The sequence below is a fragment of the Falco biarmicus genome, chromosome 4, assembly GCF_023638135.1.
Source record: "Falco biarmicus isolate bFalBia1 chromosome 4, bFalBia1.pri, whole genome shotgun sequence".
NCBI classification, from domain to species: Eukaryota; Metazoa; Chordata; class Aves; order Falconiformes; family Falconidae; genus Falco; species Falco biarmicus.
Window position 1 is genome coordinate 111851027 of NC_079291.1, and position 22277 is coordinate 111873303.

Below are 22277 nucleotides of genomic sequence, written 5' to 3' on the forward strand. Positions count from 1 at the left end.
TCTACAACCTCAACAGCATCAGAAGGTGGGACAGATGAGCAGGTAAATGCACCATGCTGACACTAAGAGCATGAGTCAGCGCTGTGATGCTTGTGCTGAACCAGAGGACAAACACACCACACAGCAAGCCACTGCTGGCAGAGAAAAGGAACATGTCATTTTGTGGTAACAGGCACAGAGCTTAGCTGGATGGATGGCACTGGAGAGGACTGCTCAGTGCTGGGGGGGGGGGGGGGGGGGGCAGCCCTACCACACAGCTGAGAATCCACCATGATCAGGTGAGTGAGTGGCAGTCTCACAGTTTGTGCAACAACAGGGATGAACTGAACAATTGGTGCCTGCCAAATTAAGTTCTTACCTTCCCCTGGTTAAAAATGACCCAGAAGTCCTTGGGTGGTGTCACAGCCAGAGCCAAGGAAGCCAGTTTGGCCCAATGACCTACAGAGTAATTGCTGGCCTCCAAGCTGGAAAGATGCTGTCATCACACAAAGGTGTGCAAGCACCTTCAGAGCTTGAGCTCCCACTCCCACCTCCACACAGACTTGACAAGTAGAAGCAGCTGTGCACCTTAAGCTTGTATCCCTCAGGTTCCTAGCCAGTACAAATACCTGGAAGGCTGGTGGGAAGAAGGGACAAGATCCTCCCAGCTTGCATAAGAACAAGAGGAAACCTCCAGCAAAAGCACCAAAACTCCAGAAAAGGGAAGTACTTGTGCAGCAATAAAACCAGTTTGAAGGCTTGAGCGGGTGGTTGACAGGAACCGAAAGGAACAGTCAACATGCTGCATCTTACAGCTGCTACACAGAAAGCAAAGCGGCCAAAGTGAGGATTCTGCAATAGGAAAAGCAGCTAACTCCCCCAACTCAAGAGCAAGGGCACACACATACCCCACTTTCAGACCATATGTGGACTGCCAAAGAAGGTAAAGGAGTGTTTTCTGGCTCTTTACCCTCCACCATCTCATAAAGAATCCTCAGAAGATAAGGAAAAAACAAAAGACAAAAAAGAAGACCTGCCCAGAAAAACAAAATATAAAATTTATTTAAAATTAGAAGTCAAGCAAAAAAGTTTCATCTACCTGCACTTCATTATTTTCTTCTGCTTTCAGAATGTGTAAAAACACTGAATTAAGGAAGAAAACCTAGGTAAACAGCTAGGTCTCCAGCTCTCATAGGGAAATGACAGTCAAAACCCATACATCAAAAGCCTGTTCTGCACAAGGATAAAAAAGCATGTTTATACTTTATTCATCTACCATGTTCTCTCTAACTTGGTAAAACAGGGCAGATTTTGTGGAGGAGACAACTGCTTGTCTTGGTTGCTCTTTAAAGTGATCCCCACAATGAAAAAAACTCCATCCAATTGCTTGGCTTTAAAAAACCAAAACAACAAACTTTATTATATTCAGATTAGTTTTGACACTGATCAAGCTACATCAGGTTCTAATCCCTCCTTCAGTTATTTCTTCAGACCATGGTTACACAGGCAATCCTTTGACAGCTGCACCAGTATGAGCAGCACCCTCCCACTCAATTCTGCTGCACTGGTACAACTGTTTGCAGCTTCATCATGAATCAAATTAGGGAAGCGATTGTAGTTAAAAATAAACCAGCACTTTGTTTAGTTTTTTTTAAGGATTACTTTTCAACCCAGGTCAGATCCCCAATCTATTGTGCAGCTGTACAAACAGTTGTATCAGCACAAGGTGGCTGAATTGCTGATGGTTATCCTCCTGCCTAAAGCCAATGTTTGCATTCCCAGCTCACCTCTTATTTCATGGCTGCTGTAGAACAGGATTATTTACTAAACTGAACATGTAAGGTACGTTATTGCTGCAGCTTACAACCGCATGGAGGGTCTCTTTAGTGAGACAAAATGAGGTCACACTGATGTGTACCCTACAAGTAAGGAAGGCATGGCTACTGAGCTCCCTTAAGCTGTTGCTTGTCCTAGATTATATGTCATTTTTGCAGTCTGCAGGCTGAAATAAATATAAAAACATGACTAACAGTCACTAATGCAAGTTAACAGCTTTGGGCCAAGTTCTGAAGCAAGATTCTCCTAGAAATCCTGTAACCATTAACTATCTTGGTCATCTTCCATTCAAAAAAAACTCAAGCCTACGTGATGTCCAGATTCCCACTGATTTGAAGACTGTGGCATTCAAAGAATAGGAAGTCTATCTCCAGTTTTGGCAACTCTTCAATTGCAGCTGAATTTTGATTTTTAACATGGAAATACAAAAAGAAAGATGGAAAACCAAAATAAGCACTATGCAATGAAGACATGCTTAGCATGCTTTAAAAACAACCATGAGAGAAACAGACTGAAGGCTCTTTTCCCAAATTACCAGCTCAAATACTGTTTGAAACGAAACCAACTGAAAATCCTTCCTATTTGATGGCTGCCTGGCAACCTACTGGAAAGTACTTGGTTCTCAGTTCTCTGCTTTCAGCTGGTAACAGGTATCCACATCAGACACACACCATTACGTAAGGCCTTCTCATTGAAAACAAGGCACAAAAGATTGAATAACCATTAAGATTTGACTTCTAGAACAAGACAGGAGACACGTTTAAAGAAACTGCTTCAGGAAACAAGATTTCTACAGTTTCTGTTGTGTCTGCTCTAGAAGGCAAGAATCAGAGTCTCCAAGCTGTTCAGCAGTCTTGTTTTGTAGATGTCACATCAATCCATGAGGAACCAGAAAACCAACAAAATTGTTATTTGGCACATCTTACCCTTTGTTCCTTAACACATATCTCAGAGTATAGCTTCATGACAGCTTAAATAAATCCAAGTCAGCACTCTTCAAACCCGCCCCTCTCCTGAGTCAGCACTGGCACTCACCTGATCTTGCTCAGAAACTAGCCCAGCAAAAAAGTTCACTTGGGAAGGGGAGGGGCAGTTGTTTTCGCCAATGTAGCTTCCTGAACTGGTTTAGTGCCAGTGCCCAACAAAAGTAAAGGGGAAAATCATCTAGCAGGGAAAGGGCAGGCAGAAGAGAAGCAGTGCCAGTTTCATTCAACTTCAACTGTCCTGCAACCATGGGCTCAGAGAACAGTCTCACCCTGACTTTAAAAAGACATGAGCTGCTACTCCCAGCAGAAAGATCGTTCAGCTTTTTCACCTCTTTCCTGACATCATCTTTACACCAGCATCAGCGCTCTTGGAGACAGCTGGATTAAGTACCCGATCTGGTGGGGAAACTAAAATAGCAATATACAAAATAAAATACCTTTAGTTTTTAGCTGGATCAGGTCCTTCACAGACCTGATCATGAGGTTCAACAAACCCCCTAGAATCAAAAGAAGAAAGTGAGAACCTGTGACTAAAGGTAAGGAAAGGAAATGGTAAAGTTCAACTTAAAGCAACTGCAAAGCTGCAGTCTTAAGAAAGGAAATATCACAACAGGACTATGTAATATTGATATGAAAGCACTTTTGTAGAAAAGATTTAAATTGTTCGTTAAAAAAAATCAAATTCTCCATGTTGTGATTTTCCAAACACACCATTGATATTTATTTTTTACCAACATTATTTTCAGAGCAAAAGAGCTACTAAAAATACATAAGGGGGAAGTGAGAAATAGCCTGTTGTGATTAACTAGGGCATGACAAACAGCAGCAGCCACGTGCAAGCAGTACTGGGGAGCAAAGCCAGGAGGAACAGTGACAACAACATTATACAAACAACACTGATTCATGAACAACAAAGAATTCTTAGAATTCTGCCTGGGTTATGTCCAAGGCTCTCTTTACCTTGATTAAACTATTTAAAAAGTCACTTCAGAAAGCTGACTGCTCCTGTACAACCAAGACTTTTGGGAAGCAAGGGCTGATCCACCTAAAGGGTTTCAGGTAGGAAACCACTGCAACAGTTACTGTGAAGTGCTCCATAATCAAACAAGTTTCAGCAGTAATGCACACACCTGCAATGCAGGTACTACCCAGAGTAGCTGTCAATCAATATATCAGAGCTCCCTGTGTGCTGTCATACTCAGAAAGGTGAAAGCCTCACGAGATATGCTGTAATGGCACTAAAGGTGAGACAAAGCCAGAACTAGTAATTTGTCCCCGGTGTTACCACGAAAGGGGTCTCATGCCATCAAGAGCTCTGAAAGCCACACGTACGTACCTACCCCTCATCTGCCAGGGACCAAACATTGTGCACTGCAATACCTTCATGTTAGTGACATTATAGAGTCTTCTCAGAAGAATTTCACTTTATGAATAAGGAATGTTTCCCAACTTCAGCCTGGCACCCATTTCTTCACGATCAACATCTGTTTTAGCTAGCTCTTGTGACTGATTGTAACACCTAACTCTGGACACAGCATTAATCAAATCGGGGATTCCTGAAGACCTAGTTTTGCCTCAGAGATGTAGCAAGATGTCATCTTGCTGCCACTTGGAAGACAGCACACAAAGAACAGTCTGGGCTACTTCTATACACAATGCACCTCTGCAAAACTCAGTTAAAGCTACAGCTGCCTCTGAAGTAAGCAACGAGTTTCTAGCACTACTGTATTTGGACAATCTTGCAAAAAAAATGTAGGTCTTTTTAAAGACAACAGTATGTTCATGAGCAAATGCCACATGTCTGTTCCTAGACTATCAAAAATCAGAAGCAAGAAGTTTCTTGCAAAAAATCAGAAGCTGCTGACAGTCGCTAACATTGGAAGTACATCTCTTTAAATATCAAATACGCACATGAAAATTTTAAAACATGAAGAAAATTCAATAAAGCCATCATTTAGGATGCATTTAGACACCTGAACTTCTCACAACTCCCCAATACAAGTGAAATACAACGTGACAAAAGGCAAGGGTAAAACTGTGGTGAAGCTGCTGAGCGCTATGCAGAAGCACGTGGTCTCATTTAGATCAAAGCATGCTTTAAGTGTCTCAGGAGTAATAGACTAGCATCTGTATACAGTAAGATTTCATAATGCCGTCACATAAAATTATCAACCCATATACACACAGCTGTCTTCTGGCAGGTAGTCTCTGCTTGTGCAAACCTGAGGCAGCAGGAGTTTTACAGAGGTCAAGACTCCTGAAAGACTCAACTAGACCTATTTTCCACTGCTGTGAGATGAAATATGCAAAAGGGAGAGAAATTGATCACAAAGAGGCAGAGCTTCGCACAGGGATTGTTTCTCACCCCACAAAAGGTGACCTCCTAAAGCCTCTTTGACTCTCCTCTCCCTTAAGAGGATTATGAATCCTACCCTTGGGAGACCTCTACTCAGCTACTGGCTCACCGATATTACACATTAACACTATGTCTTGTCTCTTCATTCCTATCAGCAGAGAGATATTAGAAGAATTTATAAGGTCACTGCTCAAAGATGAGGACTTTAAATGGAACCTCTAATGCAAACAGGGAAAGGCAGTGGTGTACGGTGGGGACTCTGCTTTGTGGCTGCCACATGCCCAGCTGCAGGTCTGCTTAGGGCTTCCCTGCTCAAATACCAGTTCAGCTTATTTGCACACGCAGGCTACCGACTACCCTTGGAAGTAGACTTTTAACCATGGAACAACTGAAAACCAAGACCTCCACAAGCTAAAAAACATCAGGGCAAGTCTAGCGAATGCGGTTCACAGCTCCACAGCAAGTACTAAACCAAAGAGTCTCAGCAAGCGCTAAGCCCAGGTGTGTTTTCACGAAGTGAGGAGCAGCAGTGCACTGCAAGAACACACTGGCACCTCAAAAGGAAAGCCAAGGAGTAGACTGCAACAAATTAAATTACGTAAACCTTTTTTGCCTTTCACAGACACAAGGAACCAAGAATTTGAAAACAGTATTAAACCCATTCTTTTGGGGTTTGCATCTTCCAACAAGACACCATTTGGACACTTCTGAATGGGGTCTAGGAAGCAAGTCCTGAATGATCCCTAGACAAAAACAATCAGGAATCATTCTCCTCACCACTTAATAGCACACAGATGTAAAGTAACTTACGCTGCCATGCAGGTGAACAGATGCGGGTTTTCCTTTCACAAAGTAATCACAGTTTAAATGCATTATGAATTCCACAGTTACAAAAACTGAAGACTAGACATGAACAGAAACCTTAACAGGTAGGAACACACCGTCATCAAGGAGGCACAATCTCTGTGAATGGAGATTTAGGATGAGATTAACACATATGCAAGATAATCCCAATGGGTACAGTCAGCTCCAATTTGGGACAAGTGGCAACATTTTCTCAGAAGAAAAAAAAAATGTCGTTAAGATAGTTCTCAGATGCATGTGTAATAATATTCCACGGCCTTGGCTGTTTCAGACTACACAGTGCAATAGCTAAGTGAAGCCAAGAGTTAAAGAGTTTTAACTAATAACTGCACAGAGAAGCTACAGGGTTAACCACAGAAGCACAGAAGCCACAAGGAGCTAAACCCATGAAGAACTATTACAAAAGCTGTAAATGCAGAGGAACTCAAATTACATTCCTTAAGTAGTTTTGATAAAATAAGAATGATCTACAGCTTTCCAGGAGACCACTAACTGAAAGACATATAAGCAGCTTGCAGTGAACTTTGATTTTTAGTATCAGTTCTCAACTTTTGAATTATGATGCTTTTAAAACAGGAAAAACAGCTTCGATAAAAAAAGTCAGTTGCTGCAGTAATTGATTTCCACAGAAAAATCCACAACTAGGACGAAACAGAACTTCTAATTGCTATTTTTAATTCTGCAGTGACAAAAACCTCAAGAAAACATTATGTAAGACCATTAACCTCTTTGCTTGTAACTGGCACCTTAATTTAGCACACTACCACACTAGATATCTTAAAATGAATTCTTAATGCCAAAGCCTACCACTGGCTGCAGCAGGGCAGTCACAGCAATAATGGAAATGAAAAAAAAAATCCCAAAGCAAGCATCATATACTGAATTTTGCAACTACAGCCCCTTGGGCAGAAGCAGTTATATGTGAGCCTGTCCAGCTCTAATGAAACAGTATTATTTCCAGATTGGTAATCCCAAAGATTATCAGATGCTCCCTAGTATTTTAGGAACACTGAAGAGAAATCAAAGTACACAGAAGATCTGGACTGACAGAAAACCTCCAGCTCACCTTTTATTCCAGGAAGTGGGTCAAACCCAAAGAGGCTGTAACCTGCTGAAAAGGAAAGTTCTGAACAACTGCTTTTCTTCTTTTCAAAGCAACCTCTCAGCATTCCACATGCACGCTCCATGGCAGTTCAGGTCAGGTATGACAAAGATCTCCACAACTGCCATGTATTGTACTTAACTATAGTTCAGTGGCTATCACATATACACATATGACTGAGTGAAAAACAAAACAAGGTAATCTTTAAGAACATTCCCGTCGCTCAGCCCTGCACCCCACCACCCCCCCCCAAAAAAAAAAAAAAAAAGACAGATTAGAAAAAGACAGATTAATCTTCTACACCTATAATAAGCAAGACTGATGAATTTCACCCAGACAACCTCTTAAAATACTGTCTTCCATCCGTTCTTATCACATTGTGGCAAAGAACGACATTCAGGAGGGAAGAAAAAAAGAAAAAAAGACCGATTAAAAGCTTACTTTCAGAAGCTATTGTCCTGCTGTGTGAAAAGAGCTCTATGAATCACCAGTTCATCTCCCCCTGACTCCATCTACTCTTAAGAATTCCCTGATGTGCTTGAATTCATACTCCACCCATCCAGACTGTAACGTCCCAACTTGTATGCAAGAACACTGTGGGAGAGACAGCATCAAAACATTCAGTAAATTTAACCTAAATGGCCTCTAGTGCTCTTCCTCATCCACAAATCTGATTATTTTAATCACAGAAGACAATGAGGTGGGTCAGACATAACTTACCTTTGGTAAATCCATACTGACTGTTCCCAGGCAGGTTCCTTCACGTGCCCAGAAACGGGGCACCAAAAGGACCTGACTCATGACTGTCCCCAGGACTGAAGCGAGGCTCACCAGCCTGTAGGTCCCTGGATTATCTTTTGGGTCTATTTTGAAGACAAGTGCAACATTTGCCTTTGTCAAGTGATCAGAAACAATCCCAGCACCTCCTTGACTTTTCAAAGATGACCAAGACTGGCATTACTATCACACAGCCAGCTCAGCACCTCTGGGCACAAGCCCCATAGACTCATATGGCTCAAATTCTCTCACGTAATCCCTCACTGCTTTAATTTGCTTTTGACTGCTGTTTCCTCTTTGAACGCTGCCTCTGAACACACAAGCCCAGGAGACCTTGCTGCTGAAGACTTAGGTATAAAAAGCACCAAATACCTCAAGCATATCTGTGCCAACCATCACTCATTCCGCCACCTCATTCAGCAGTCTTTGTTTACCCTTTTACTGCTGACATAGAGGTAGAAGCTACGTAATAATTATCAGGGATGTTGTAATATGCACTGTCCTGAGGGAAAGCAGCTGTTTCCAAAATTCAAAGACAGAAATGCAGACTAACATAGCAGAGTTTGTTCTGTCTGTATTCCAAGTCGTCAAAGAAACCGCATATCTCTTTGCGGGATGTAAAACCAACCTGCTGGAGAGTTGCATGACCCCATTTCTAAAACGTCAGGCAAAAAAAGCCTCCTCCTTGCTGTCAGCCAGGCTGAATGAATTGAGCAAAGGAAAATCAGCGCTGTAAAGAACAAACCTAGGCTCTCCTGAAAATCCCTAAGAAAGTTTAACGGAGAAGTTTCTTTCCAGGTTTAATTAAGAAAAATCTAGACTATGGAATAAGGAACTAAGATTTTTTACTTAGATGTCAACTAGTCAGACTGCTCTAGCTATAGAAAAAGAGATGCTTTATGACAACTCCATATTCTCATGGCTTTTACATGCATAATACCTCAGTGCACCAGATATGGGGGAACAGCAGGAGAAAACTCAAAGCTGTTCTAATACTCCCCAAGAGAAAGGAGAGCCAAAGGACTCAAAATGCTCGCAGCCGAGGTCATTGCTGCAGGCTTCTGGCATTGAGCAGGCATCTCATTGTGCCATGCTCACACTGCCAAAGCAATGGCAGTGCCTGCTGTGTCTGAAAGCTAGCACGGAAGTGTAACACATGCAAACAAAAGTACATTTTATCAGACTCCAGAACTCACAAGTCTCCCCTGCCCCCTTCTGGGAACAAGGTGGATCTGAAAACTTCAATAGCTATTTCCAATGATAAAATTGATTACTTGGGCAAACAAAGAAAACCAGAAAGAGCTTTTGCCTCAAGCAGGAGTCCCTTCAGCAAAGACATGGATATTGGTAAGTACATCTCCCTCAGCAGCAGAGACAGACTCAAAGTGGATTTTCCTTATCCATACACTGAAGCCACTGACAAACTTGTGCCTGCCAAAAAACAGCCTGACAAGTCATAACAGTTGAGCTGTAGTGAATAAGACAATTCATTTCTCAGGTCATGATGCAGATATGCAATGCAGACCCCCTGTCCTTTACACCAATATCTCCACTACTTCCCCAAAATAAAATAAACAAACAAAAGAAAATATAGCAACTACAGAAAAACTTGCACGATATCCGTTAACTGCTCATAAACCTTCTTCACAAGTTAAGGAAACCATGTCCTATTAAGCTGCTGACAAACCTGACTTAAGCAAAAAATGCCTTTGCAGTGACTTGCCACCCCATTTATGTTGAGATCTTAAATGCAAAAGCCAAACAGACCTCATTAGGGCCAAAGAAGAAAAACTCTCCCACCTGTCTCTTCCTACCTCTGCTAACACGGAAAACATTATGCTGTTTGTCCATGTATTTTCATACCTCACAGCACTGAAAAAAAGTTTCACTTTCCTCTTCACATCCAGAGTGCAGTCCTGCACAACTCTGTTACTTAGAAAACTTAAGGAGATACTCACTTTTCCTTTGTCTCTGCTTTGCATGTGGGCCACTGAGGAGGAAAGCTAAGCAAAGACCCCACATCCCCACTCCCAGCTGTGACAACTTCCAAAGGAACAGAGCACAGCTACTGTTAAACAGCCATTTCGGATCCGTGAAGAAAAGTGTTTCTCATTTTGAAGAGACTGACCCTGCAGTAGAGATCCAGGAACTCTATCCAAAGAGCACATTGTGAGCAATGACACGTTTCGTGCTCTCCCCTCCCTTTGCAAAGTCAGCTGGTAAGGAGCAGAAGCTGGCTCCAGTACTCAGGAAGCAGCACAGATGTTTTGTTTCCTAGGAATTAGGACATCTAGATTTAAACCTATCAAGTCTGAGTTATGCATCAAAGCCAAATGCACATTTGCCATGAAGAACCATCACAAGCAAGCTAATCTCGCCCTTAAGGCCCTTCAAAACCAGTATTTAATTTGGTTTGCTTCAAGCTCACTGTAAAGCAGCTTTACAATTCCTACAATACACTATGGGCTGTGACACCACTCTGATCCATCTCCTCCTCATATCTATACATTGCCCTTTTTCTGTGCTCTCTGAGAATTAATTATACAGAAATGAACAGCGTTAGATAAAAGTAATCCAAGAAATCGGCTCTCTTAAAGGAACTGAGGACTACAGAATCTCTGCCTTCAAGAAATCTGTAGCAATGCCCACTCAGTACGACTCCCATTGTTAGAAAGAGAACAAGCCTAAGATCCAAACAAGCAAACATCAGCACACCCATCTTCTCACTTGTGGCCAGAAAACAAGCATATGCTTAGCCATGGCGTGGGTTCCACCTCTGCCTCTTGTCACCACTAGACCACATCAGAGCAGCATCCTGACCTGAGGAAGTTCTGCCAAAACTGCAGGCGTCACACAAATGGCAGCTTTGAACAAAAAGATGAATACTCTGACTTTAACACATTATCTGAATAAGCTCCACCTACCCCTCTCCATGTAAAGCAAGGCAGTAACAGTAAGCTTCACAGCCTCACACAGTCTGGAATTTCACTACCCAAGAGGACTTTAATCTCACATATACAAGCCTCTAGAGATACACCAGGGCATTTCAGCAGTCAGAACTGAGTCTCAGACCGAATGGAGGGGCACACGGATTAGAATTTTCTGTCTTACTGTGAAGATAAACCTGAACAAACATTTTGCATCAGCTACACTTGTCTTTTTCTACATGGCGAAGCTGACAACACTTACATTTGGCAGGCCCCATATGGCATCATGCGGTTTTACTGGACAGCTCAGCTTTTGTCTGAACGCTGTTAAAATATTTAAAGCCAGGAGAAATACAGCCAATTCTTACATCTCTCTACTGAAGTTTAACAGGTCAGGAAAGTGCTCAGTTGATTTGGTTAATAGATTCTTTAGATAATCATGATCTGAGGTCATCCAAGTGGAAAGAAAAGGGCTAGGAATAGGTTACTGGTTTGGTGCTTCCACTGAATGCTTCAATTATCTTGGTCAAACCATTCAGTCCAGGTGTACTTCAGCCACCAGCAAAACAGCATTTCAGAAAGGAAACACAGGATATTCAAGTAAACCATCTCTATACTGTTCCAAAGAGACTGCAGTTTGATTTTTTTTTCCCCATGATCCCCTTGAACCCCATTTCAACTTAGTCCTACCTGATAATTAAATTCTCAAGATTTTAAGATTTTGTGTCCTAGTCCATCAATTGAATTGAGTTTGTTGATACAGACACAAATTAGGGCACCTCTTTCAAGTCAATGTGGTGCTGTCTGGCGGAAGAACCAAATGCCTTAGCAACTTTTACACTCAAAAGGCAGAAACAGAAAAAGACAATCCAGGAGCACATCAATTCCACAGAAAGACTTGAGAGCATGAAAGTAAGATTATCCAAACAAATTCATTTCACTGTGGTAAACAAATTCTAGTGCCAAAAGCACAAGGAGCAGCTGTTATCTAGTGGTTTCCTCTGCTAACATAGTTTCGAGACGCTGATATTTAGTAAAATTTGGGGCTTTCTTAAGCATCTGAAAAAGGTCAGACAGGCAGAGAAATCCAAGGCAGTCAGATGTACACTACTCCAGACTGTATCAATGCTCAGCACACAGCTTAATTTATTGTATGAGAAAAGGCAACTGCAGGTTGCCCTGTGATTCACCCATTCTGGAATAAATATAGCAAGGTTTGTAGGGACAGGTAAAATCTTTTATTAGACCAACTGATAGAGGATGCCCTCCCTCTCCCACTGCAACCCCTTCTATTTTTACACCGCTGATCAAAAAATTAATTCAGCTGGAAAAGACTATCTTGGGGCCCTACTTATCTACCTAATTCTTTCCTAGGAAAGGGTGCTAGCCACAATGACAAGAGAAAGCACTCATGTCACTGTCTACCTTCTTGATACCCCCAGAAAAAAAACCTTTATTTTAAAAGCGTGGGGTTTATCACTGTAACTGTACCTACATTAAGGGAGAGCTGCACTAGGCAAGGATGAACATACTGATTAATGCAGCTGTCCCAAGCATTTGTAGCAGAAATGACCTTATAAGCATGCCCACTGGGAGCTAAAGCCACATAATCACGCTGCAAATCCATGCCCCCTACTTGATATCAGTTTAATTTTCCTAAGCAGGTGACTCTTAAGGGTCACAGGCAAGAAAACATGAGCTCTAACTTCCCGACTTGACACTACATTGTGATTTTTATCATGAGAAAGTACCAAACAAACGTACATTCTCATATACAGTACGTTCTCTTGTATGGTCAACCCACTAAAAAACAGAAACACAGAGAGGAGAAGGAAAGAAAAAAATCTGAGCTCCACATTAGGAAAAATAATTAAAAAAAAAAATCTCAATGCAGATCCTGCAAGAAAATACAGGGATAAAGTGCAACATTTTGTTTTAGAGGTTTTGAATGGGAAATCACTTCAAGATTCTGTCATAACAAACATTTTAGACAAAGGCAGTGCACTAAAGCTAGTACTTAATTTAGGTAAAATATATATTATCTGATGACCCTTAAAGCTAAGGTAGCAGATTTCGTTTGAGACTACCTGTAACTCTGAAGATAATTTCATACAAGAAAACTCTTAATCCCTTGTGATACTAAAAAAATCCAATATGGCAAAACATGCATGACAACTCAGGGTCATGGAGGAGATTTTAGTCTGGGTCTTTTGTTATCCTGTTACTCTTCTGGGGATCAGCATAATCTGCAAGACTCTCAATCACTCATACGGAAAATCTTAAAGCTGTTAAAATACCTCGGGATTGTTTTGTGGCTTGCAGGATGCTCTGGAAGGTAAAGGGCAAAGAATTAACAGAGACACCCCCAGCCACTTGAGGGAAAATGAAAGGCAATCTGAACCTGAGGCTATCTTCTCAGAAGATACATGAATTGGGTGCCTAGTCACAGCTCCAAGCTTGACAAGATGCTATGCATTTTGAAGGGAAAAAAACCCCACAAACTTAACATCTAAAAATCTCTGCAAGATCATTTTACCCAACCAGGAGCAAGCACTGCTATCCTTTGGTACCGCCTTCTAGCGAGCCTCCCTCTCCCAAGGGATCCAATGTAACTTTGGCTTTGCAAAAAGAAATATTCAAGGATAAGGGAGCTCCTAGATGCCAAAGCAGCAGCCCCCGAACACAATTCACCCTACTGTATTTCTTAAGCTCCTTCCAAAGGAAAAGGACCTTTAATATCCCAAATCTTCATTATTACTCTCCTTATATACTGCCACTGGGCAGCAGACTTCCTGGAATCCTCTACCACACCAGCCAGTTCTGTTCTGAAAGTTTGGAAACGCCGCCTTTTCAAATGAAGTGAAGAATCAGACAATTGAAGTCTATATTTAACTTCATATTCACTGCAGCAGTTGCAAAGAAGTTCTTGTAAACACTCTACAGGTCACAAATTTCCAGTATCTTATCTAAATGTTAAGCTGCTGAAGTAGAGCTCAAAGCTCCTTCCAACAGGCTTTCTAGAGTGCTACCTACAACAGCTGAGCCCACTGGCTAAGTAACAGAGCTGTAAAGCAAAAATAAAATAGTTTGTTAAACCTGATCTATTTTCAAACTGGCTTGCATCTTAAAAATCAAGTGCTGCACCTGCATATATATATATAAAAATTAATAAATAACTTTTGCCCCATACACTAAACAAGCACAGTACATATTCTTTTGGAAGACACATAGACTGTGGCAAGTTTGCTTTTAATAGCAGGTCTGTCTCAAGTGTATAAAAGTTACCTTGATTTTTCACATTTTACATTCCTTTAAAGATACTGTAAGACTGTGTTGCAGCTTCTACACACATCAGTCTGCTAAATCAAATGTTTTCTCACAGCCACCTGGGTTACAATACATCATGGACCATCAATAGCTAGAGAAAACAAATTTACTCTTCGATTTTCTTTTCCAGTTCAATACAGTGGGGTAACAGGTGCCAGAAGCATGTTTTCTCAGACTGAAAGATACAAACAAGCACTATGGGTAAAAAATAACACAGTTCTCTAACTGCAAATGATAGCAAACCTGAAACAATAGAAACTGCTTTACACTCATGAGAGTCAGCCCAGCAAGCTCACTACCATAGGACACTGACCTCACCATAATTTTTCAAAGGCTTTGAATTTTCTTCTGGTTGTCATGTCACAATAGGATGAAGTACAAAAAACACAAAGCCTGGAAACGCTTCCCAATTAACTTGTAAACTTTAATTGCCAGGTTTTCAGAAGACGTTTTACAGCAGTGAATAAATACCTTGGTTTACTTTTGGCTGATGAATGATACAATACCCTTAACTATTTTAACTAACAATATCTGAGCGGAGCTTCAGTCACAACTCAGAATTAATTTTTAAGACTACTGATCTTTGCTATTAAGCAAAGCAAGTTGTTAATAGGTTCACTTCAACATTTCAACTGATGAAATACATATGGAAGCATCAGTCCCAAGGATGCTACATGACTAATGAACAGACCACAGGAACAGAAATAGCTTTAGCTAAATAAGATCACAGGTAAGAATAATTGAGGGGAAAACCAGAAATTCCGAATGCTATTACAGGAAAAAAATATACCATATGCTTGAAGAAGAACAAATGAAAACTATTCACATTCCACATGGTACGGAACAGTAGTACTTATTCAGTCTGACTAATGGTGTCAGAGGTTTTCTCTCAGCTCTGTAGAAATAAAAGATGCATCAAGCATGCTTGATAAGCTAAATCTGAACCAATAAGCATTACCCTAAAATTTTAATACGCGTATTGAGGTCAACACTTGCAGTAAGAACTGCGAAATATTAAGACTGCAATTACATAAACAAGATTTGTACCCAACCAAAGAAAATGCCACTTGCACAGCATAAGAAAAACCACTTAGAATATTTGGTCCAAATGGGAAATGAAGCAAACCCTTACAATATTTGCAAAAGGGTATCCATAACCATTTTGAATACGGTCACATTTAATCCATGCAAAATCCTCATATTCAAGATGAACCTGATGTGGGTTTTATTGTGGGAGGTGTGGGAGCGTTTGTTTAAGAAACTACTAAAAAAACCTGCATATGCAGTGTTTCAGCATCAACTGAGCTTCAGACTGCTTTAGCAATTCTTCTGGGACACCCTCACGAGACCGAAGTTAAAAGGTCTTTTTTTCCCCCCCTACATCTGCAGGGTGAGAGAGTCAACCCCCATGAATCTGACAGGCATACCTTCCTCAGATCTGCCATATAGCTTTGCACACAGACCACAGCTCAGAGAAGTGGAATATAGCTTCCACTAGGCAGCAAGTGTTGTGAGGGCCTTCCGAAGATCCAGGACTTCACCAGTATTATTTAGAATCCACAAGAGTACTCAAACCAACACAAGTGCACAACACCTCATCTTCTGCAACAGCTCCAACATTTTGATTGAAGTCACTCTTTGGTTTGATTCAGCCACTAAAACACAGGACTACGTAGGCCTCTAGATTTCTCTCCCAAATCCTTCCTGCTTTAAATAACTCACTGACATCTGCAGTCACTGGTGCACTGATTTTGGTGCCTGAAGCTGCTTATCGCCTATAGTTAGCTGTAATGAGATCATGACTGCCTCCCCACACGTGCTTAAGCTGCTTAGACAGTACTGTCAAAGGACACAGAACAAACAGCCAGCCCTATGTTCTTGTGCCTTTCTAAGATTTCTAAACTCAATTTTTGAAACGCTTGACAATACTCTGATGCCAACAGTGGACAATGCTAATCAGAATTTAAAATGACGTGATATTTTGCATAAACCCACTCCGGCAGTTTAAAAAAAATGGGGAAAATGCAGCTTAGCATAGGACAGGGTGGGTAAAAAAAAATGCCACAGTAGAATACATGAGCTATACATAGTGCTGATCTAAAGGTGAACTATTAAGTCAAAGACACAGGAGTATCCCCTGAAAAGAAGGCACCACATGTCTCCCTTCCCGGCCCCAGGAAGGTAGTTGTGGAGCTCAGCATCTTTGGTCATTACCTGGTGGGGTGCAACAGAAAAGCAAACTAGGCAACACAACTACTATTTAAACATGTGGTGTCTCAAGAAAACGAGGTCATTTGAGTCAGCTGGCAAAAAAATACTTATACCACAGTTACTACTACTGAGTCATATCTTTGTTGATAAAGAACTGGTGCAAAATGGATATGCTAGACTTTCTTCCAAACTTGGAACAGCACAAAGTAACCCCTTTCAGCCTGGAAGACTATCAAGCCAGCCTATCATCTTTCAAACTAACCTCAGAACAGGAAGGAAAAAATAAAAACCAGACAATGATAAGAGTTCTGGAATCACTTTAAGATAATTCAGCTGCAATTCAGGCACCTAAATGGCCAGAACTGCTAGAGCATAAGAGTTAGCCTCCAAGTCTTGGAAGCTTAGTTCTTATTACAAAGAACTAATTTGATTAGAAGTTAACGAAAACAAGACAGGATTGTGCTCTTCACTCTGTCAAAGTGCACCTACTTGGGTGTTTCTGTAGTATCCTCCAAACGTAAGAGCATACCTCCCACAAACCGTATCTACACATACTTACTTGAAGAGCAAAATTACAAAGTGGGAGGTAAAAAGCAAGCAGCTTATTTCTCTTTGCACGCTCTTTAAGGTGGCTGTGTACGTATTCTGGGAAAAACAGAAAAAAGTTACCTTAGAGATGTCACCCAAGCTCTCTCTGTTGAGCAGTCACTGGAATATGGAGCCAACCTCTCACAATCAAGAGGGAGCAGGACACCAGAAGCAAGTCAGCCTGCAAGACGTTGTATGGAAACGAGTTAGCAAGTGCTAAATTAGCTTTTGTTTAGATCTTTACCAGCTCATCAATTCAGAATGTTTGAGAGCACACTTCACCTCAAGCCTGGGACCAGAACCACAGTGAGCTCCTTTCAGGATGCAAGTGCTCTCACAGAAGCTCTTTACCAAATGTACCACTGGAGCCGAGGGGACCACCGCCCCCAACAGCCTCCTCCACCCCTCAACTGAAGATTACCAACCAGCGGGTGGAGCAAAACAAGAAGCATGCCTGTTCTGTATCTGGCCTGGTTCACAAGACACTGATGGGTATTAATGAAGAAAGGTTGAAGCACAGTATACTGAACTGTGGCAGCTGAACAGGCACTGCTGTAGGCCCCAGCAAGGGAGGTAGTGTTTGGCAAAGAAGCAGGACAACTGGTGGAGGAGATAACCTTTCTAACTACAAAAGCTAAATCACAGACAGCTTATCTATCAAAGCTCTCAAACGCATGTAGTAACATCCTACCAGGACAGGCACATTACATTTCATAACCTTTTTCACTGCTTTTATCAGATTTAGTTGACACAGATCTTATAATTATGGTAGCTACGCCCATGTTATTTTTGAATAGAAGCAATTGCACCAGTATCAACTAACATGGATAGCATTATACAGAGAGTGAGACACCATATAATAGCGAGGTTTATTCCTGTATTCCCAGAGAAAGGGATAAAAATCATGCCGTAAACAGAACTGACTACATACTGACATGAGGGTTATGCAAAGTAAAAGAAAGCTTAAAGAAGCTTGTCTTTTATACACAGTGCCACTCAAAATGCATATAGATAAGCCTACAGAAATAAATGAAGGCAAGTGACTTGCACCTTAGTACTAGCTGCAAAGCAGATCACACCAATGGGGACTATATTGGAAGCACAGACACACCAATTAAGAGAACTGCATCTATTACAAAGTACACCTACCCGAACAGCATGCAGGGAAAGCCAAAAATAACAGCTGCTGCCACATCAGAACAGCACAAGCACTGCATACATGCAAAGCCTGCATAACAGAAACTAAGCAGCCATGCACAAACACTTCCTCTTCCTCTCCCACCACCCCTGCGACAGCAGCAACAAACCTGATATTAAACACTCGCCAGCATCCTGCTCTGCATTCCTGTCACATCAGGAATATAAAAGAGGGAGACTGGTAGCTGCTCCTCCATATATCTGAAGGGTTCCTTCAGTTTACAGCAAGCAATACAAATACTTGACATGACTCTTGCAGAGTTTTCTGTCGCATTTTCTTCCGTTCTTTCACTCTTTTTCTCTAGCTCACCATTTCAGAGCTCACTAGGGACCCCTTGTATTTACCAGGTTTGGTTTTGACACGTTCCTTCTCAAAGACTGAGAAGTCAGGAATAAAAGCAGTCATTCCTAGGCAAGTCACATTATGTAAACAAGCAAGTGCAGAGCCATAGCTCTGCTGAGCTGCCACACGCAAACTCTGCAAGTCAAGTTCAAATCTAAACCCTGCCCAGCACCAAGACTGAGTGCGACACTGTCAAACGCAAGAGTAAACAAATCAGGCCACAGTTTTCTGTCAATACTAAGTTCTGTGCCTATAAATCCCAGCATCAATACAACTGACGCACATATCTCAAACACATTACAAGCTAATTCCCAGTGGACAGACTGGGGGAATCCAACAGCGGCAAGTGAAGTGCCTGGGTTACAATGCAATGCCCAAACAAGGTCTCCGTCAGATTTTCTGTGGCTGCAGTATCTGCATTTCAACGACAGACGGAAGAAACATACCTTCTCCAGAGCAAGGGCTGCAGATTTCTTATTCCAATGGAAACCACAAGACAGTGTCACCTCCTGCCCCAGTGTGCCAGTCAGAACTTAACAGATCCACAACAACCTTAACACAGAGAAATCAACTAAAAACTGAAATCTAAAAAGACAAGCCATCAAACCTTTTTACAAACATTTAATGATCCACTGAACATGTCCTGTAAGCAGATGGTCAACAAACAGCTCCAAGCTCGTACCAGCCTCATCATCTAGCACTAGTCAAGCTCAATAAAGTCACATTTTCAGAGTTTAATAATTTCACCCAAAATGAATAAGCTCCATATGTGGGGGAGGAAAGGAGAGAAGAAACAAATCAGGCAGCTGAGATGGGATGAGAATAGCATGCAACTGCATGATTAAGAAGAAATCACAGTGCTTGTTCAGAAGACTAATTAGTAGCTTAAGGGTGCAGGTACTACTTCAGCCCGGGCATTTTTTGACCTCTGAGTGTTTGCTATTCTAACCTTGACTTCTCCCTACATGCAACGCAATACAGGGTAACTTGCAAGTCAACTGACTTACACAATGTGCCATAAGAGGGGATCCCAAAGCACACCGATTTCGCTTTCCAGAATATTTTTATAAGAAGGACATGCCCAGTACTGTCATCCTGATGAAGCACACAATGATACTATCCACAAAAGTAGTAGGAAAGAAGCATGGACACTACCATTCCATTTAATTTTTAAATATATGTAAATATGTATTCTAAAATTATATTTTTATAATAACATATAAACACACACTATCACACCATTTCACAGTCACAGCGCAGGCTACCCTGAAGGAGAATAAGACCCCATTCCACCACCAGCCCCATGTTCCTACCATTGCCCTTCCATCAACAAAAACATTTAAGCACCCACAAAGCTGGGGAGAAAAAAAAAGTCAGTCTGTCTTCAGTTTGATCAGTTTGTAAGTTGGGGAACGCTGATACCCATCTGCACAAACACCCCAGCCGGCACCAGCGACAATGCAAGAACTTCCTTGCTGGTTGCAGTCTATACTGACATGAGCTTAAAGTGACTGTGAAGTTACACATGGAAGGTGAAACAACTGGCGACTGGAAGCAGATCTAGAAACTGTCCCCTTTCTCATCTCAGCAGTGCTCTTTTGCTCACTTGCTTTTTCCTACATATGGAACATGCAAAACTGCCACAAGGTGTCTACTGGATAAACAGCAGAAACGAACCTAGGAAAGACACACACACTGTTCAGAAGAGGGCCCTACCTGCATATCCTACTCTTTCCATCCCTGTGGTCATCAGAGATTCCTATGGTAATGATCAGCTTCCCCCTCAAGGAGCCAAGGATCACTTCCCCCACTCTCCCAAAAGTCCTTATTAGACAGGAAACAAAAGCACTGACATGAAAAGGACACTTCAGATCTGCCTAACAGGCTCTAACCAGGATAGCACAGGCTGTTCATCCAGGCACCTCGAAGCCGTTGTGGTGAAAACGCTGCAGGGGGTATGAAACACTCCCTAATGCTATCACAACAAAAGTTAGCATTAGGACAATTCAAAACATTAACAAGAGTTTTACACAGCTGAAACAGCAAGCCAACGTTGGCTTGCTATATACAGAGTTCACAACGTTTTTACAACATACACTTTCCTTCCAGCTCTGAAAAAAAGTACTTAACCTTAGGTCCGCACTAAACGTAACTCAGCCACAAAAAAAATATTTCTCAATTTTCAAAACAAAGAACCATTACACAGTATTAAGATGTTCCTAACAGATCTATTTAGGGTTACACTGACAACATCTAATAACTGACATATCTAATTCTAAAACACTTCCAACTTCCTGACAGAACTTCTGTAAAAAGGAAATCATTGTCTTAGTTCAGCAGTATGTAACAAGAATACAGTATTCTTCTCCATTGAAAATCTGACCATACACACAAACGCCAGTGTATCAGCCACAAACTACATTTACACAAACACACCTACCAACTATAGAAATATTACATCAAGAATTAACAGAGACCCAAGCCCGTTCCATTCTGGCACCATTCAGTGCTTGTCAGCAAAAGCCAATCTTGGAATTCAGCTTTGGAAGCTCTGAATCCCAAATTAAGCCAGATGATCCTGAAGGGAGAAAAAGCAGAGGGAGCAGAAACACAGCAAGACAGGCTGAAACGAGAAAGGCAGCACATACTAAAGCATATTGCTGGAAAGAAAAATGAGGGCCTTGCTGATTCAGAGATTTAAGATGGAGGGACGTGGAGACTGGCACCAATTTAAATTCAGAGTAACTGAAAGCTGAACAGCAGTCAATACCACCTCTCATAATCCAAGTCCGACTTGGAAAACCCAGAGAAGGTTGGTTACAGTTCAGGTCTGCAGACCCACAAGCACGTCTGCCTTCGGGGACTGCCAGGCACCTTCTAGTAGCCACTGGGGTAGCCAGGGGTACCAAAGCCTGCCCACACGCCCTCCTCCGCAGGGGTGGCTGTGCGCTGGCATGCAGGAGGGGCCCCCAACCCCACCAGCTTCCTCACCATGTTGGTTTCATGTTACCACCGTGGTTTGCCGAGTTCCTTCCTGTGCGCAGCTTCTGTAGAAGGGAAGGGCACAAAGGGAGGGGACGCTAGATCCGCTTGCCGGGCCCGGCCCCGGCAGGGCAGCAGGGCCCTGCCCAGGCACCGCGCCGCCCGCGGGGCTGCCCTTGCCGAGCCCAGCTCCCAGAGCTCTCCCCACGCCGGAGGACGCCCTCCCGCCCCAGCTGGGCCCCATACGGGCCTCGCACGGGGGCGCGCCCCCGCCTCACCCCCACACCGCAAGCACCGGGACGCGCCGAGCCCCCCCCTTACCGCCTCATGGGGCTGCGCCTGGATTCCGCCCCCCTCCGCGGGTCCGTCCCCGGCTCCCCCCCCCGCACGGCGCTCGGTCCCCGCCTCACCCCGACTCTTCACGGGCCGCGCCTGTACCGTACCCCCCCCTCTCCGCAGGGCCGCGCCAGGTCCTCCTCCGCCTCAAGCGGGCCACACCGAGATCTCCCCTCCCCCACTCCCCTCACGGGGCCGCGCCCGGTTCTCCCACCCTCCCTCACGGCAGCGCGCCCAGTCCTCGCTCCCTTCCCTTACGGCAGCGTGCGCAGCCCAACCCTCCCTGCCTCCCGCCCCTCAGCCCTGCCCCGGACCACCGCCCTCTACGGCTCACCGAAGCCAGCCCTGCCTGCCCAGCCGGGGGCTGGCGACACCGAGCCCCCCACGCCGCCGCTCCCTGCTGTTCGAATCAACAACAAGATGGCGGCAGCCGCGGGGGCGGAGCCCCGGTGCTGGCCGTCATAGC

General features: G+C 42.9%; 1 protein-coding gene across 13 annotated transcripts in view; it reads right to left on the reverse strand.

Annotated features, from left to right (window-relative positions):
• The window catches only part of IP6K1 (inositol hexakisphosphate kinase 1), a 39233-nt gene extending 16956 nt beyond the window's left edge, over positions 1–22277 (reverse strand). For 3 of the 13 annotated variants that reach the window (XM_056335339.1, XM_056335336.1, XM_056335326.1), the window contains exons 1-3: positions 22146–22277; positions 21485–21540; positions 17035–17134 (exon numbers count right to left, since the gene is read on the reverse strand). The gene's annotated coding sequence lies outside the window, so the exon portion shown is untranslated. Of the gene's footprint in view, positions 1–887; positions 908–3238; positions 3299–17034; positions 17135–18260; positions 18915–18939; positions 19046–21266; positions 21458–21484; positions 21541–22145 lie in introns of those variants that run through there. The other 10 variants (XM_056335327.1, XM_056335329.1, XM_056335335.1 and 7 more) reach the window with 10 other exon arrangements.